The sequence below is a fragment of the Vidua macroura genome, chromosome 4 (assembly GCF_024509145.1).
Source record: "Vidua macroura isolate BioBank_ID:100142 chromosome 4, ASM2450914v1, whole genome shotgun sequence".
Lineage (NCBI taxonomy): Eukaryota > Metazoa > Chordata > Aves > Passeriformes > Viduidae > Vidua > Vidua macroura.
The window spans coordinates 44,480,389-44,496,069 of NC_071574.1; the positions used below are offsets into that span (position 1 = coordinate 44,480,389).

The window sequence follows — 15,681 nt, forward strand, 5'->3', positions numbered from 1 at the left end:
GGCCCGAGGGCCCGGACAGGCTGCGCCTCATCAGCACAGCGCTATCCGGGACACCTACGGCGGCTGCTGCCCGAGGGGCCGGCCGGACCCCTGAGACCCCAGGCCGCCATACTGCTCAACCCCTTAACTAATGCTCTGCAAGAGTGAACACTTACAAGTTTGAAGATGACACCACCCTGGGGACAGCAGCTGGTACGTGCACGACTTCCATTCAGAGGGACCGTGACAGGCTGGGGAAATGAACCAATGGGGCCCTTATGAAATTCATGAGGGCAGACAAAGTCCTGCACCTGAAAAGAAGCAACTCCCTGCAACGACACAGCCTGGGGACTGCTGGGCTGGAGCAGCTCCCTGGAAGCCATGGAGTTGCTGGTGGGCAGCAAGAAAGGGCCAGCAGCCTCATGGGCTACATCAGCAGGGGCACGGCTGGTCAGCCAAGGGAAGGGTTTATCCCCCTCTGTGCAGCATTCATCAGACCACACCCAGAACACTGTAGGGATTTGGGCCCCCCCAAAACAACCAAGAGACAAGTCCAGGAGGAAGTGACGAAACTGGCAGGGATTCATCCTCTAAAGAGAGGCTGCACAGCCAGGGCATTGTCAGCCATGCAGAAGACATGGTTTTGGGAGGGCCTCCCAGGACCTCCAGGGAGGCACTGAGGAGCTGGGCTCTTCATACTGGCACAGAGTGAGATGACAAGAGTCAGTAAGTGTAAATTGAAATGAAAGGATCAGATTTGATACAAGGAAAAACATTTCCACCATGAGAACCATTCATCAGCAGAGGAAGCTGTCCAGACATGTAGCACAGCCTCCACCTGTGAAGTTTTTCAAGACTCAAGCCAATAAAACTCTGAACAACCTGGTGAGACCTCACACCTAGCCCTGTTTTGATTAGGAGGTTGGACTAGATGAGCTGAGGTCCTCTCAAGCATGAATTATTCCACAATTCTGCAATTATAAAATAGGTCTATTAAAATGGAGATTTGACTATAACTCCAGCAAAACAAGCATCTACCATACCTGAGGGAAAGCAGTAAGCAACCATGTTTATAAAGCTCCTCAAAAAAAAATCAAAAGAAGATACCACAGAAGTTGCATAAACCACTATAAACTATATTCTACCTTCAATTTTCTGAACTCTTTAGAATTTCATAAGCCAAATATCCATCCAGACAACTGCCAGAGAGAAGCTGAAGGAACACATTTGACTCTGAGGAGCAGACATGCTCCCCCACAATAATGCACAAGAATTGTAAAATTGTAAGAAAACAATCATCCACCAGATGATTGTTTACAAAACCAAAGACATCTTCAGAGCTGATATGCAATTTAAAAGTGATGGAGTTCTCAGATTAAGACAAATTAGCCACTATTCAAATTCTGATTTTCTTTCTCCACTTTGAACAGTCAGCAAAGTATGCAGAAATTTTGCCAGTCTTCTTAGAATAACTACTCTCTGCTAATTAAAAAGTCACAGCCAAGCATACATTGCACAATCACCAGTTTCAAAACAAAATCTACTTAACCAACCTTCACAATAATTTGTGGTATTTTTCTCTCCTTACAAGAGAATGCCATAGAACACTGCTGTGAAAGCAATTGTAATCTTTGTATTTACTAATGTGTCCGAGACGTTTAAATTTTCCACAATGCGTCTAAGTAAAGGGCAGACAAATCCAAATATAGCAGCTTCTACCAGACAGCAAACCTAAAGCTTTTCAAAATTTCTGTCCATCTCCAGACGGAAATGCACTCCCCAGAGTCTCCACCTGCGCAGAGGACTGTCTGCTCAGCTTCTGCATTATCTAGCTTGGAACCCAAATGCTCCTGACAGGACCGCAAAGGCTAAAACACAAGTGCTGAGATGTCCAGTTAACCCTAGGAGGGTGAGAACATGGTTTTGGGGTTTTTTTAATATATGTATCTTGTCATTTTGATTTTTTAACCACCGAGTATAAATCCAACATTATTTCATATGCTCCTGAGCTGCAACCACTGTAAGAGACCAAAGCAATGAGGAACCAGGATGAAAAGAGATGTCAGTACCTTCAATCTTACCATCATTTTTCTCCACACATATTGCAACTGGCATTTACAAGGACAGTAGCTGCACTACCCAACAAGTACATTGCCACAGACAGTGACAGAAAGGAACTATGCAAGATATCCAATAATCTGCATGAAGTGAAGTACCAGTCCTTCTGCTTATGCCATTGTAAATCACCTCTGACAAAGGCTCCCTGGAGGAGGTACAGTGTAAGGGAAAGTAATGGACAAGCATCTACAATACAACAGCACCAGAGAGGAAATGAAGGTGTGGTTTTTGGTGTTTGTTTTTTTTGTTTTTTTTTTTTTTTTTTGGTTTGGTTTGGGTTTTTTTTGGTGTTTTTTTTTTTTTTGGTTGTTTTATTTTTTTTTTTTTTTTGGTTGGGTTTTTTTTGTTTGGTTGCTGGCCTTTTTTTGGGGAAGGGAGGGGGAGAGAGTGGGAAAACATTTTGTTTTGCACCAGTGTGGCAGAACTGACCAAAAGATTCAGGAGAAATCCTAAATTTATTTGAATGACCATGATACAGAGACTCTTAAAGTAACTACAAGATGTTTACCCTAAGATCACACTAAAATTATACTATTTAAGAGCATGGAAAATAATTTTCTAATATGAAAAAACCTCTAATTTTGGATTTGATCAAATAAATGTTTGCTATTTCCCCTGCCTTCTGAATAGCACACAATATGTTTATTTAAACCAAATTTTATATTTTTAGTAGAATCATTTGTATCAGTATTTCTGGCAGTTTTCTCATTTCTGTTGCAAGGGGTTACACTCACTGTGGTGAAAAGTAGGTCAGACTGTGCATTCTGTCATTAATAAATATCAGCTGAAATGCTGCAAATGCACTTGCTGATAGTTAAACAGCACAGAAATAATATGGGTAAAAGCATTTATGTCTATGATGACTAAAATAAACACAAAGGACATGGCAATCCCAACTGCTAAGCAATTTCTGTGAGAAAACAGGGTAAATCCCTTTGAGACCAAAATGGAATGATACTCTTGTATACTCAGAGCTGGAAATAATTATAAAAACGTGACTTGTCTTCAGGAAATCATTAAAAAGTTACAGCTTTGTTTGCCTGAGATACTGCAGGGGCAGTATTTCATTAAGAATCACGCTTGCACTGCTAAAGCATCAGGATGCCATTTACAGTTCAGTACCACCAGACTGCCACATCATTAGAGCCTCTCTGGTTCATTACGCAGCTCGCAGATGGTGCTCATCAGAATTAGGGACCGGGTTGGGACAGACACAGGATTTCAGCCAAGGCAGATGCCAATTTCCTGAGCCAGAGGCATTGCTCCCTGCTTGCCCCAAGCCACAAGCAGCCAGAAACAGGAACAGCACACTCAATAGTCAATGCCACTAAGCAGCCTGTGCTTGGAGAGAACAATTGCAAAGATGACAGAATGTGTTTAAAAAGTCCAGGATGGTTTCCATCACCAAATTAGTTTGCTCAGAAGAGAAATCACCTTACTAGGCACCTTGCACACTGGGTTGGACCAAGTGGATTTCCCACTTCTTTAATTTCCACTTTTCTCTAGAAATCTTAATTCTCACTCAACCATGTAAAAACTGGGTAGACATCCATCTCCACATAGCTAGAGATGTGGTGAGACACACTGCTAGCACAAATACCAAAAGATTTTCAAAGATTTCACATCAAAATGTGCATTGGTTTTGTAATGTTAAATTTTGCTTGACTTCTAAACCCAACGTTTCTGAACTGTAAATTTAATGGCTTTAAAGATTTAAAAATTAAAGATTTTAAGATTTAAAAATAAGGTAAAAAATAAAAAAAATAAAATGGGAGAAAGCAATTAATTTTTAAAAGCTGTGATGAAAGTGGATATACAAAATTCTGCTATCATATTTTATGTACATTTTTAAAATATTTAAATCTTTGAAATGGGAGAACAAGATACATCGGATGCAGAGACTGCAGCCACATCTATAAATAGATGGTTCTCTCAAACTTTTATGAAGTTTAACATCTTGGATCTGATTCACAAAACTAAGTACACATTTTATCTTTATAGCATATTTGAAGCTGTAAAATACTGTTCTATAGATGCAGTTTGATTCAGCTCTGTGCACACATAAAAGTGTTTTATAGTTGTGACAAGTGTTCTGTCATTGCCTGCAATAGTCCTTTAGTAAAAATATCAGTGCTTGCAATAAGAACCTACCTCTCTGCTAAACAGAGCAGTCATTTGCATTGATTCAGAGTGACAAAGTGCTTCCAGTGCTTTGTTTCAGAACAAAAGTAACAGAAATATTTCTGGGATATTTAAGGTTGGCAAAGGCAGTCATCAATAACCCATACATTTGCAATTGATGGTATTTGCAAATGTTTCAGAAGATTCATTTTAACCCTGTGCCCATCAAAATGCACTGTCCACTTGCCCAGCAGCAGCTGCTATTCGGTACCTTTGCAGGTAAGGTCACAAACCACTGCTTTTGTATAGGTCATGAGTAAGAACTGACTTAATCTTTCTTCTTTACAAACTTCCCATTTACCTTCCAAATTACAAAGACAGATGGAAGAATGAAAAGTGTCTGGCTCTACCATAGTTGCAGATACTTGTGTTGCCAGCACTGTCAGACACTTTTCAGCAAACAAAAACAGCAGCCTGACAAGAACAACTCTTAAAGTCATGTATCAAGCAATGTTAAACCTCTAACTGAAAACATAATCTTGTCCAGTAACTATATCTTCACCACAGACCTTATGTTTTCAACTTCCAACCATTTTTTACATTTCAAGGCACAAGACCTACAGGTCTACAGACCTACAGTGCACTGGGCACTACTCAGAGAGATATCCAGCTATACTTAACATAGACTTCAATTCTGTTTCAGAGCTGTAGAATGGCAGCTACCTCTGAAAGTCTGAGAAAGCGCTCAAATGAAATTTGGGAAATGCACAGAAGCACTGCTGGCTATAATTCAGAAGCCAATTCTACTTCAGCCACCAGTTTTGAAACTTTTCTCAAAGTAACCACAGATGTCAGAAGAGGGAAAAAAAAAAAAAGAAAAAAAGGTAGTATTTCCAAAATATGGAATAAAAATGCAAACTTTCTTGGACCAAAGTACTTTTGCACATTAGCAGCTTATGTGCAGACAGCATATTTAACCGGTATTTGACAACAGCCAACTGCAATGCTACAATGTACTTGTATTTTTATAGCCAAACCTAAGCCCTAAATGGTTACAAGACATAAACTGCAAGTACCATAAATCCTTTAATCTATCCTGAGAACATACTGAGCAAAGAGCTTGAATCCAGCTGACCAAATCCTGGGTCTAACTCTATTTTTTTTTTTTTTTTAGCTTCCCCCCCCCCCCCCCCACCCTATCAGCTTCTATCTCCTTATTTTCTGCCACTGCCCTGATGACACTGTGCCAAGCCCACAGGGCATGTATTAATTCTGCCTCTAAACTGTGATGAATTAAGCAGCTTTATATCCTGTTATAATTCCATTCCACTGATGGTTCACAGGGTCAAAAACCTCAATTCAGCATTAATCAATCTGATCCTCCAGCAAAAATCTTTCATGATCATTAACATGTTTAGCAGCTGGATGTCATTCCATGCTTTCTGTTCCATTCTGAAGGTAGCTGTGGACAGACACCAGTCACATATTCTACACCAAAAACAAAGCTGTGACTTATGAGCGCTCCTGACAGTACTGTGAATGTCTTGTTGTACTCCCTCTTCAGCTATGCTGAAGTCATTTATTCTTTTCCAAATCAGGCAAATCGCTCACCAGGTGGCAATATTTCCTCCCTTTCCGTTCACTGGAGTAGTCACAAAATGCTTATTGCTCGTTTATTCCATAGTAAATCTATTTTCCTTCTTCAAAATTACTAATTCAAGCTGCATTTTCTGACAGGATTCCCTGAGTAAGAGCATTATCCTCTGAATTAAAATTAGTGCCATGTAAAAATGGATCAAAACAGAACAAAAACATCAATTTTCTATTGGATACAGGGTATCTACAGGATAACCCTTTCATCAGCTAAGCACCTATTTTTCCTAAAAGCAGCTGTCACAACACTGTCAATTTTTTTACATTTTCCTTGTTACATGCACCTCCAAATCATGAGCAGGTAGGAAAACAAAACAAAACAAAAGGATGTCAGTACCTGCATTTGCCAAGAACATTTCTGATAAAAAGCAGTCAGAAACCGCAAGTAACTACTGGTTCTGCGCTACCTAAAACATGGAATCGATAACTCCTCCAAGTCCCTTATGGTTCTACTAACCTGAATTAGAGAGGTATCTAAGAAGGGAAATGTAAGAATAATTTTTTTCCTTTGCATGTGAAGCAAGCAAAGATTTTAATAAACACTGAATGTTCATTTTCAGGTTTTCATAAACACTGAATCCAATGTGTATTTTCTGAGTACAGACACAAGGATACAGGTGCTAGGGTGAAGTATTTAATTTGCATTTCATGTTACTGTTGTTCCATGTATCCTAGGTTGAAATTTCAGTAGCTTGAGCTATCAAAGTTCACTTTACTCACTGTACGCCTCATGTATTTTGCCATCCTTTTTAGAGAAAGAACAACAAATTTGTATCCCTTAGGTTCTCATAAACACACTCAAAATATTTTTTAAGGGAAGGAATACTTAAAGACAGTAATTTTAAACACAAAGTTATCCAGGGTGAAAAAAGAAGTACTACTACTAGACAGGGCTTGTGAGATGACAATACTGGCAAAATCAAGAGAATTGCACTGGATTAGGGGTAAGCAATTTTTAGTTGAGTGCTCTAAGACCAACTCATATTTAATATTTAATTCCAGTATTAATTGGATATTTATTTAATATAAATATTAACTCCAGTATTCATTCTATATTCCAGTATTCATTCTACATTCAGCAGAAAGAAGAGTTTGCTAGTGTTCAACACCTTTCTCCTCTCATTAAAGGTTAAAGCTGCACAAACACTTACCCGAATCCACTAATAAAAGAGACAGAACTCTAGACATTGCAAAACTGGTGTTAAAACAGGGGATTTCTGTTTCTAAAACCTGTTTTTGTTTCTAAAATGCTACTCAATACTGTAACTACTCAGCTTTAGGTATAAAAGGAATCAGTTTAGTAGATTTCTTAAAAAAAAAAAAAATTGTCCCTCCTATAATGCTCATATGAAATTAAAAAAAAAAACAACCCAAATAAACTCTAACAAAAAAAACCACAAACCCATTCAAAATACTACATTTGAAACACTTTCTCATTACTAAAAGCTCAAAGAGACCACTTACATTACAACAGCGCAAAGTCCTTGCTAGGTCCTATTGCACAACAGTTAACACTGTTCCCTGTATGTTGTCAGCCTCAATGACAGAAAGCTGCAGAAAAAAACCCAGCTATATACATCCTCTTTAGCATTCAGTGCTGCAGGAATAAAAGATGCACTGAATAGACAGGCTGGCTTCAAAGCACTGAAATGCTTACAGTCTATTCCTGCCGTTGGCTTTCGTTCCCAGAGTTGTTAGTTATTCCTTCTGTTGTTTACACTAAATATTCATTAGTAAGACAAAACATAAGCTTATTTTATTTTAATATGCCAAAAATGAGGGAAAAGATCCAGATATAGATAAAAGATGGAATTACTGGAGATCATGGATGACTATTATGCTGAACTAAAAACCTGGTGAGCCAGCTCCCACTGGAATGTGTCGGGGTGGGTGGGAAATAAACAAACAAACAAACAAATCACCCTTGTCCATTGAAAGGAATTCAGTTAAAAGATGCTTTAGCTGAGCTCCAAGATTTCACTTCCTCTCCCTCCCATTGTGGGCCTTTTGCTTTGAGGGGTTCTCAAGGAATCAGTGAACCACTGTTTATAGTCTGAAGCAAGTTTCAAGCATGTCATCTCCTTAAGAGGTACCTGCTTTCAGGTAAGCTGAAATCTTCCTCTCTTGTACAGTTATGCAAAACAAAAAATATAGTAAAATACTGAAGCAGTAGTGCCCAGAACAAGCCTACTGGCCACAAGGCTGCAGACATCAGAACATTAATTACAGTGCGGCTCTTCCCTGGATCATCATTGCCCTCCTTGTGTCAGCTTACAGCTCTCCTTTCCAGGCTTACTCAGTCAATTCCCAGAACCCTGCAGACAATTTGCTTCCTTGTGCTGGAGGTAGACACTTCACTGTTCCTCTCATGAGGGCACAGCAACTTTATTGAAGTGTTGCTTAAAATGAACAGATGTGAATGGAGTTAGCAAAGAAAAAAACGCAAAAAGCCTAACCTCCAATATAGGAACTACAACAAGTCTTGATACAAAAACCAGAGGTGCTAGGCCTGGCAATCACTTTTTGCTTAATCCCTCAACTGCTCAGCCAAGCATCCATAGGACAAAAATCCTATCAGTTTTCTGTATGCAGTTAAAAAAAGATAAAATCAAAAATTAGGTACTAAACCGATGAGATTTTCAACATGAACAGCTGAAAACTACATCTAACTTATATTCCTGTGTGCCATTATGCTGACATTGTTACTGAAACATCAATATGCCACACATTAGCCTCTAAAAATCAGATTCAACAGTTTTCTACAAGATACACCATAACAGAACCAAAATCAGAAAAAAAAAACAAAAAACAAAAAAACCTTCCAAACCAACGGAGGCTAGTGAGCTGGTCATTTAATAAATCCTTCTGGCTCGGCTGCTCTAATTCACACGAATGCTCATATCACACCCAGCCTCTAGTACGTACTTAACGATCCGCCTGACGCTAAGGATCAGGTGCCAAGGTGTGCGGTCAGGATGACTGCCGAATGTACTGGCAGGCTGGCGACGACAAAGAAGGGATCAAGAAGTTGTGACAGCTGGGCATTTTCTAGACGACTGAAGGGTGGCACAGGGAGACTCGCGGATTTCCTATACCTATGCCGGCTTCCACGTCCGCCCCCAAATGGCTCTGCACATGTGTGTGTGTACATGTGTATGCGCGCCGACGGGACGGTGAACTCTGCTCAGCCACCTGCACGGCCGGTCCCGCTTCCTGTGTCCGGGGCTGGGACCGGCCACACTCTGCGCACTCCACGGAGGGAAACTCACGCCTGTGGAAAGCCCCGTGCGCCCAGCTCCCCCCATCGCGTGAGTGGAAACCAGGCGCCATCGGTCGCGGGGGATATCGGGCAGCGCGGACGTCCCTCGCCTGCCCAGGGGGCCGGGACACGGGGGAACCCGTCCAGCCCAGCCCCGGCCCCGGCCCCGGCCCGGGCGTGGCAGCGGTACCAGCAGCAGCAGCCAGGGGCGGCCCCGGCAAACAACAGAGGCGGCCGCCCGTGTCCGTGCCCGTGCCGCCCGGCTGCACTCCCCCAGCAGGGGCGGCGGCGCCCACCCGCGTCCCGCCCGCCCCCCGCCGCCGCGGCGGCACTCACGCAGGCAGAGCTGGGTGACATAGGCGTAGTAGGACCAGCAGAGGATGCTGGAGATGAAGAGCACCGGCACCCAGTAGAGCAGCCGCTGGCAGCGCCGCCGCACGCCGCCCCAAGTGCCCGGCGCCCCGGCTGCCGGCGGCGGCGATGCCGCCATCTTCCCGCACCGCATCCCGGCCGCTCGCTCCGGGGGCCCGGGCCCCGGCCGCGCTCCCCGCCGGAGCCCGCCCCGGCCCCACCCTCCCGGCACGGCCGCTCCTCCCACCGCCCGCCCGCCGCTCCGCCCGGGCTGGGCAGGGTACGGCAGCGGGGAAAGAGCCGCCCGAGAGCCCATAGCGTCCTCTCAGGGTCCGGGTGTCTCTGCCGGGCCGGGGGGCACGGGCACGGCCGCCAAGTTCAGGGCGGGCGGCGCAGCGGCCCCACCCGGCGCAGGGCGCGGCTCCGGCCTCGGGCGGCCGCCACGTGCTGGGGCGGGGAGCGCCCGGGGCTCGACGCTGGTTCCCTCCTCATCCCCCTCTGAAACCGGGATGGCGACGCTTAACACCACCCTGGAAGCGCTTTAAAACGCCCGGTTACAAAAAGCGCTGCCTCGTTTGCAAATAACGCTTCGGGGTACAGCGAACAAGTGTTGCGGGCTGCTGTGCCTTGGCGGGCAGGTTGCGGTGGGAGGACACGGTGGGCAAGCATGGCTGGCTTGTGGCCTTTGGCAGCTGTTCGTGCAAGGGAAGGTGGCGGAAGGTTGTGCTGACTCACCCTTCCTCGAAAAGCTTTACATTATACTCACCGTAATGAAACACTTCTGAACTATAACAGCGAACCCTGCCTGCGTTATGTTGTGTGCACTCTAATCTTGCTGAATTATCATTGCAAAATTGGGAAATGTCGAGCATGGTCTGTAGTACTTCTGCAATCTCAGAGCATCAGCAGTGCAGTAGGTGGGAAGTAGCTGGTTGATTAAAACGGGTTTGGACTTTGAAGAAAACCTTGTCTAATATCTCATGCAGGAGATAACACTATCTGGAAGGCTTACAACTGTCATTGTTTGAGAAAAAGGCTGAGAAAAATATTGGAGAAAATAAGACAGAACCAATGGTAGGTGTTGCTGGCAGGTTCCAGAGTAGGAAATGGAGTAGCTATAGTATGTTTGTTGAAGAGGTACAAAAAAAGAAGTTGACCATATGGCTGCAGTGTTTTTATGTGATGCAAAATCATGCACCCCTCTTACTGTAAGACCAAACAGAGTGATTTCAGTTAGCCACACTGAACTGAGTGAATGACCAACACAGAATGATGTATCGAGAGGAATAATATATATGTCCCAGTAAATCACCTTTGCCTATTCAGGAAAAAGACTTGTATATCATTCTGAAGGGCACAGCAAAACTGTCTCCTCAATGTATGGTTATTACAGTAGAGAAATGAATAAAATATACTACCAAAAGATTGGAACATAATAATTTAAGAAATGATTCTGCATAATAGGGAATTCTATATTATACATTTAAAGGTGAAGATACAGTGAATGGTGCTGAAAAGCTAGATTTTCTATTCCTGCATGCTATATTTCTCAAACCAAGAGTAAAGGGACTGAAACCAACATAATATAGACAATAAAAGATTTTTATTTTACCTTAATTAATCGTGCAAGTCATCGTTGAAGCCAGCATTTTAACAGAACAATTAAAGGATTTTACTTTACTATGTTTTAATGAAAACATCTGTGACTATTCAACATAGATTTTAAAAGTAGAAAGAATAAGATTACCATTGCCTTAAGGCAAACCCCATGCTCTGCTGGCAAAAGTTAAAAGAAATGAAGGCAATTAAATTCATTTGATGGCTTTTTACACTTATTTGGAAATACGTGACAGTGACCTCTCTCAGGTACCAAGGACAATGCATCTGTTGTGTTCTGTGTTTCCAGGGAGATATGTCTGTTCCTTGAGAAGTTTGCAGCTAGATGCTGTGTATGTAAGGATGAAGTAGGTTTTGCATCATCTTAGGGGCAATGAAAAGATTTCTCCTGTGAACCATTTTAAAATGCTGTATGTGACTCGGGGCTTAACAGCACATGCCAGGGAAACACAGTAAACACTAGAGAAAACTTTATAATATAGTAATTTATTCTTTGGAATCATAGTTATTATAAAATTTTAAGAATATAGAGAGGTGGCAGTTTGCCAGAAATGTGGGAATAAAAAGATGATGTGTTACAAAGACCTTAAATTATATCATACAAATTCTGTTCAGAAGCTTTTCATTATCCCTTCAAGGAAATGGGCTCGTGTAATTCAGTATTCTATCTTTTCCATGGCCACTACCACCCTCTGCTCACTGCTCAACTTTAATCAGACACTGCTCAACAGTAATCAGAATTTTCTTATTTCATATGCTAGTAATTACATGAATAATTACTATAGTGTATGCTTTACTGTAGCTCCAAAATCATCGTTATCTGGTTCAAAATTAGTGAAATAAACAGGCAAATTTCACTTTAATTTAGATGAAACAAAAAAGCTTTTCCTGACTAATACTCTGAATTACCTCGGAGCATCCTTTGGTCAGAGAGCTGTAAAGAATCCCTCTCTCCTGTTCTTGTGTCTTTTCCCCATGGACATGGGCTCTCTAGCTCTCCTTCATGTCCAGAGTTACTTTCTATTTCTTCCATGACTCTCATCATTCTCCAGCTGGGTCATGAGACAGCCTTTCTACCGTGCTTTTCCTCCTCTTCCTCCCTCTGTGTTATGACCTGCAGAAATTTTAGGTAACAGCAGAAAAATTCAAGAACAGGCATATTCAAAGGAGCATTGTGTGATGGCAGAAGTCAGTCTTGGGATAGTCCAAGCCATTGGGTATTAATGGAGAGGTTTCTCAAATCAGTGTACTTGGGCTTTGTCTCTACAGTGAGAGAGGTTACTTGGGGCACAGTTTATTGCTGCTTATATGAAATGTTTGCAACAAAAAGAGAGAGGAAATGAAGGTAATTTTCTTGTCAGGAGCTGGGCTGAAGGGAGCTGGGGTTTGAGGAGGCAGCTTGAGTGTTTGGCAAATTGAAATAAAACGTTCTTGTCATATGTGGTACCACTCAGGCTTTCCCCTCAGGCAAGGTATATGCAAATTACTGCTGGTAGATTTTTTAAAATGTCTCTCTCCTGGCATACATTGGGTATTTCTAACATTGCCATTTCTGACTATTCTCTGCATGCAGCTGTGCAAAGTGACGGTAAAGGAAGGGGTTGCCACCTATAGCTCTGGGGCTGGGCATCCTCCTCCCTGCTGGACCCCAGTGTGGTGACCTGGTGTTTCTGTCCCAGGCTGGTGAAAGTGGCCACTGCTTTCATGCTCAACCAGCAGCAACTTCAACAGTGCCTCTGCCCAGGGCTCACACAAGTACCAACAGCCTTTCCCTTTCTCCCCTTTGGCTGACAAGGCTGAGTGTCACTAGTGAAAACACACACACCTCCCTCCCCTCTATCCTCACAAGCACATGCATTGTTCTCGATCCCTGAGTACAGGCATGGCCTCCCTGGTTGTCTGATAGCCCTGCCCAGATCCCAGACCTTCTTACCTGCTCCATGGTCCCAAATCACCAACTGTCCAGCTTGGTGCTCACTGTATTTTGACAAGGTTTTTGTTCAGCTGAATTTCTGAAACAAGCATCCTCCCGCTCCACATACCCTTGCCAAGTACTCTGGCTGACCAGGGCTGTCCCTGTTGTTGTCTCTGTGAGTGTTGTTCGGGTGCATTGAGCATCTCTATGCTTGGCTTCCTCCCTTTGTCATTCCACTTGATAAGGTCCTTGATCAGGTGACATTAATGAAGCAGGCGCTCTCTCCTCCCATATGCTCTGACAGGTAGATTCCAGCTGGGTTGAGGTGCAGAATGGGGAATGAAAACTCTGCCTCTTTCTGAAGGAAGGCATCTTGACACCCTTAGCATGCAGTCCTAATTAAAAACTACTCCTTTGCAAGTCTAGGGGGCTCTGCTCCTCTCTGTTAAGCAATCTGATATGATGGAATACTTCCTCCCCCACCAGGTCCCATGTATTCAGTGAAGGAGGAGGGAGAGTAGGACAGGAAAACACATATTTACTCCTACACAAGTGCAATACACAGAGCAGCAGCTAGAAGCAGGAAAACACACAGACAGACTGACAGGCACACAGCACTCACTGGGTGAACCAGCAGCCCTGCAAGGATGCTCCTGGCCTTCCTGACAGTGACTGTGCTGCTGCATCTCTCCAGAATGTTTGGGTGTCGGGCCACACTTACCACACACAGGAAAAGAAATCTGTCCACAACATTTCTGGCATAAGATATCACTTGGAAAATGTATCTTGTATCCCAGCTGGAGTTAGGGACCATCTGTGTATAGTTCATAGCTCCTGGCTACATGAAAACAAGCAGTTAAGTAGCCTCCCCAGTCTCAGGCTAGCTGTCAAATGTATTTTAATTGAAAGGCTGGCCCAGATGTATTCAACTTCTTGCTCGCCCTCTCAACCCAGCTTGCTACTTAATTATTTGCAACTGTTTGGATAACCAAACCTGTTGTTTGATGTTTTTCTTAAATTTTTGTGGCAGTTTTCCTGGTCCTCCACAGGAGAGGCACATTTAGTTCCTTTCTAATTCCTTCTTTAGATTTCTTGATTTCTACCTCTGTGTTGATACAATACTGCATTTGTCAGAGTCTGCCTTCAGGTAAGTTTTTTCAAGTCTTATTTGGGCTTCTTATCCACCCACTCTTCTGTCACTTTCAGTGGTAATTTTTTTCATTGCATTTTTTTTTTCCAGATGCATTCATTTGGGAATTTTCATTCCCTTGCTGCTTCTCCCTTTGTCACTTAAGGTGGGAAACATGGGAAAAAACAAAACCAGTTCCAATCAGTACTAGTTCTCATGCAGTGGAGATCTGTACAGGTATCTGCTTAGCCAAAAATCAAAACCCCCGCAGTAGAAAACCCTTCAAGAGCTGTATGTGAGAAACCTTATCCCATGCTGTGTGTACACCATTCCAGTGCTTTCTGCCCTTTGGAGTAGAAGTTATGTGATTTAATGGTTGACTCCAAAAGCAGACACTTAAATTTAAAATTAACAATCTGATAACCTCCTTTTTCTTTTCTTTTCCCCCCACTTCTTCCAGACAGGGTAGTTTAAAACTTACTTTTACAGCTTATGCCCTGAAATGCCTTGACAGACTTGGGCCACTCCATACCTTGGCCATACATCTAGGTTTGGCTGTTGTCCAGGGATGAAATACCTGTCTATGTTCGTGCCTTTTGTTGCTGGGGATCCTCAAAGTATGTCTGCACAAAATGCAGCAAGAGCCACATTTTCTTTCTTTCCACTTCCCATGGAAATGTTTTAACTGCCAGACTGCAAGCCTGTTTTGGTAGTTTGTCCACTGTCTTCATGAAATGATACAAAAAAGGCTGCAAGGGTCACAGCACAGAGAAAGTAAATGCTTCAGCAGCCTCTTAGGGCATCTGCCTGAAACAGCAGAGACTTCTGGATTCCAGTCTTTGCTCCTTGTAGTGGGTTTTGTCACATGGTTTCCAAGTGTAAGGACATTTTTTGTAAAGCCGAGGTAACTAACTTCAGACTCAGTATTTTATTGCAGAGATTAGAATACCTGAAATTTTATTTTTACAGGGTCATACTCTTTTGAATCTAGGTTATAGCTTCTGGATCAGGGTTAAAAAAAACCCACAAGTAATAAATTGCTTTTTCTATGAATATTTGTATATACAAAATCATGTATTTTAAGAAAAAAATTCAAGTGGGTACTAGTATTTCTATAGAATGCTAGTAGCTAATTATAATGTTCATCTGTGGGAGGAATTTGTAAGTCAAACTAGTGGAGAAAATTAACACTACCCATTCAAGATTAAAGCACACCCTCCTATTAAATTGTATGTGTAAGAAAAAAAAATGCAGTATATCCAAGGGCACTATCTTTTGACAGGTTCAGGGTGCCAAATGCTTTCATGGATTCTCAGATATAGGGAAGAATACTGCTCTTTCAGGCCTCACACATATTAGAAAATATTCATATAAGTTTTGGCTTGATTTTAAGGGGAATTCAAACTTGGTATTGCTAAAAATTAGTTCCAGATCCATTTTTGAATAGTGAAATTTTGGTCTGATTCTTTTCCTTCTGCAAGTATTAGTCTTGAGTTCTTTTCCTAGAATCTGTCTTGACTATATCCTCAGAGGGACAAG

General features: G+C 42.5%; 1 protein-coding gene across 3 annotated transcripts in view; it reads right to left on the reverse strand.

Moving 5' to 3' along the window:
* Positions 1 to 9,611, reverse strand: part of ZDHHC2 (zinc finger DHHC-type palmitoyltransferase 2) — a 35,397-nt gene extending 25,786 nt beyond the window's left edge. For 2 of the 3 annotated variants that reach the window (XR_008436855.1, XM_053976176.1), the window contains exon 1: positions 9,467 to 9,611. The gene's annotated coding sequence lies outside the window, so the exon portion shown is untranslated. The remainder of the gene's footprint in view (positions 1 to 9,466) is intronic. The other variant, XM_053976178.1, reaches the window with a different exon arrangement.
* Positions 9,612 to 15,681: the final 6,070 nt, after the last annotated feature.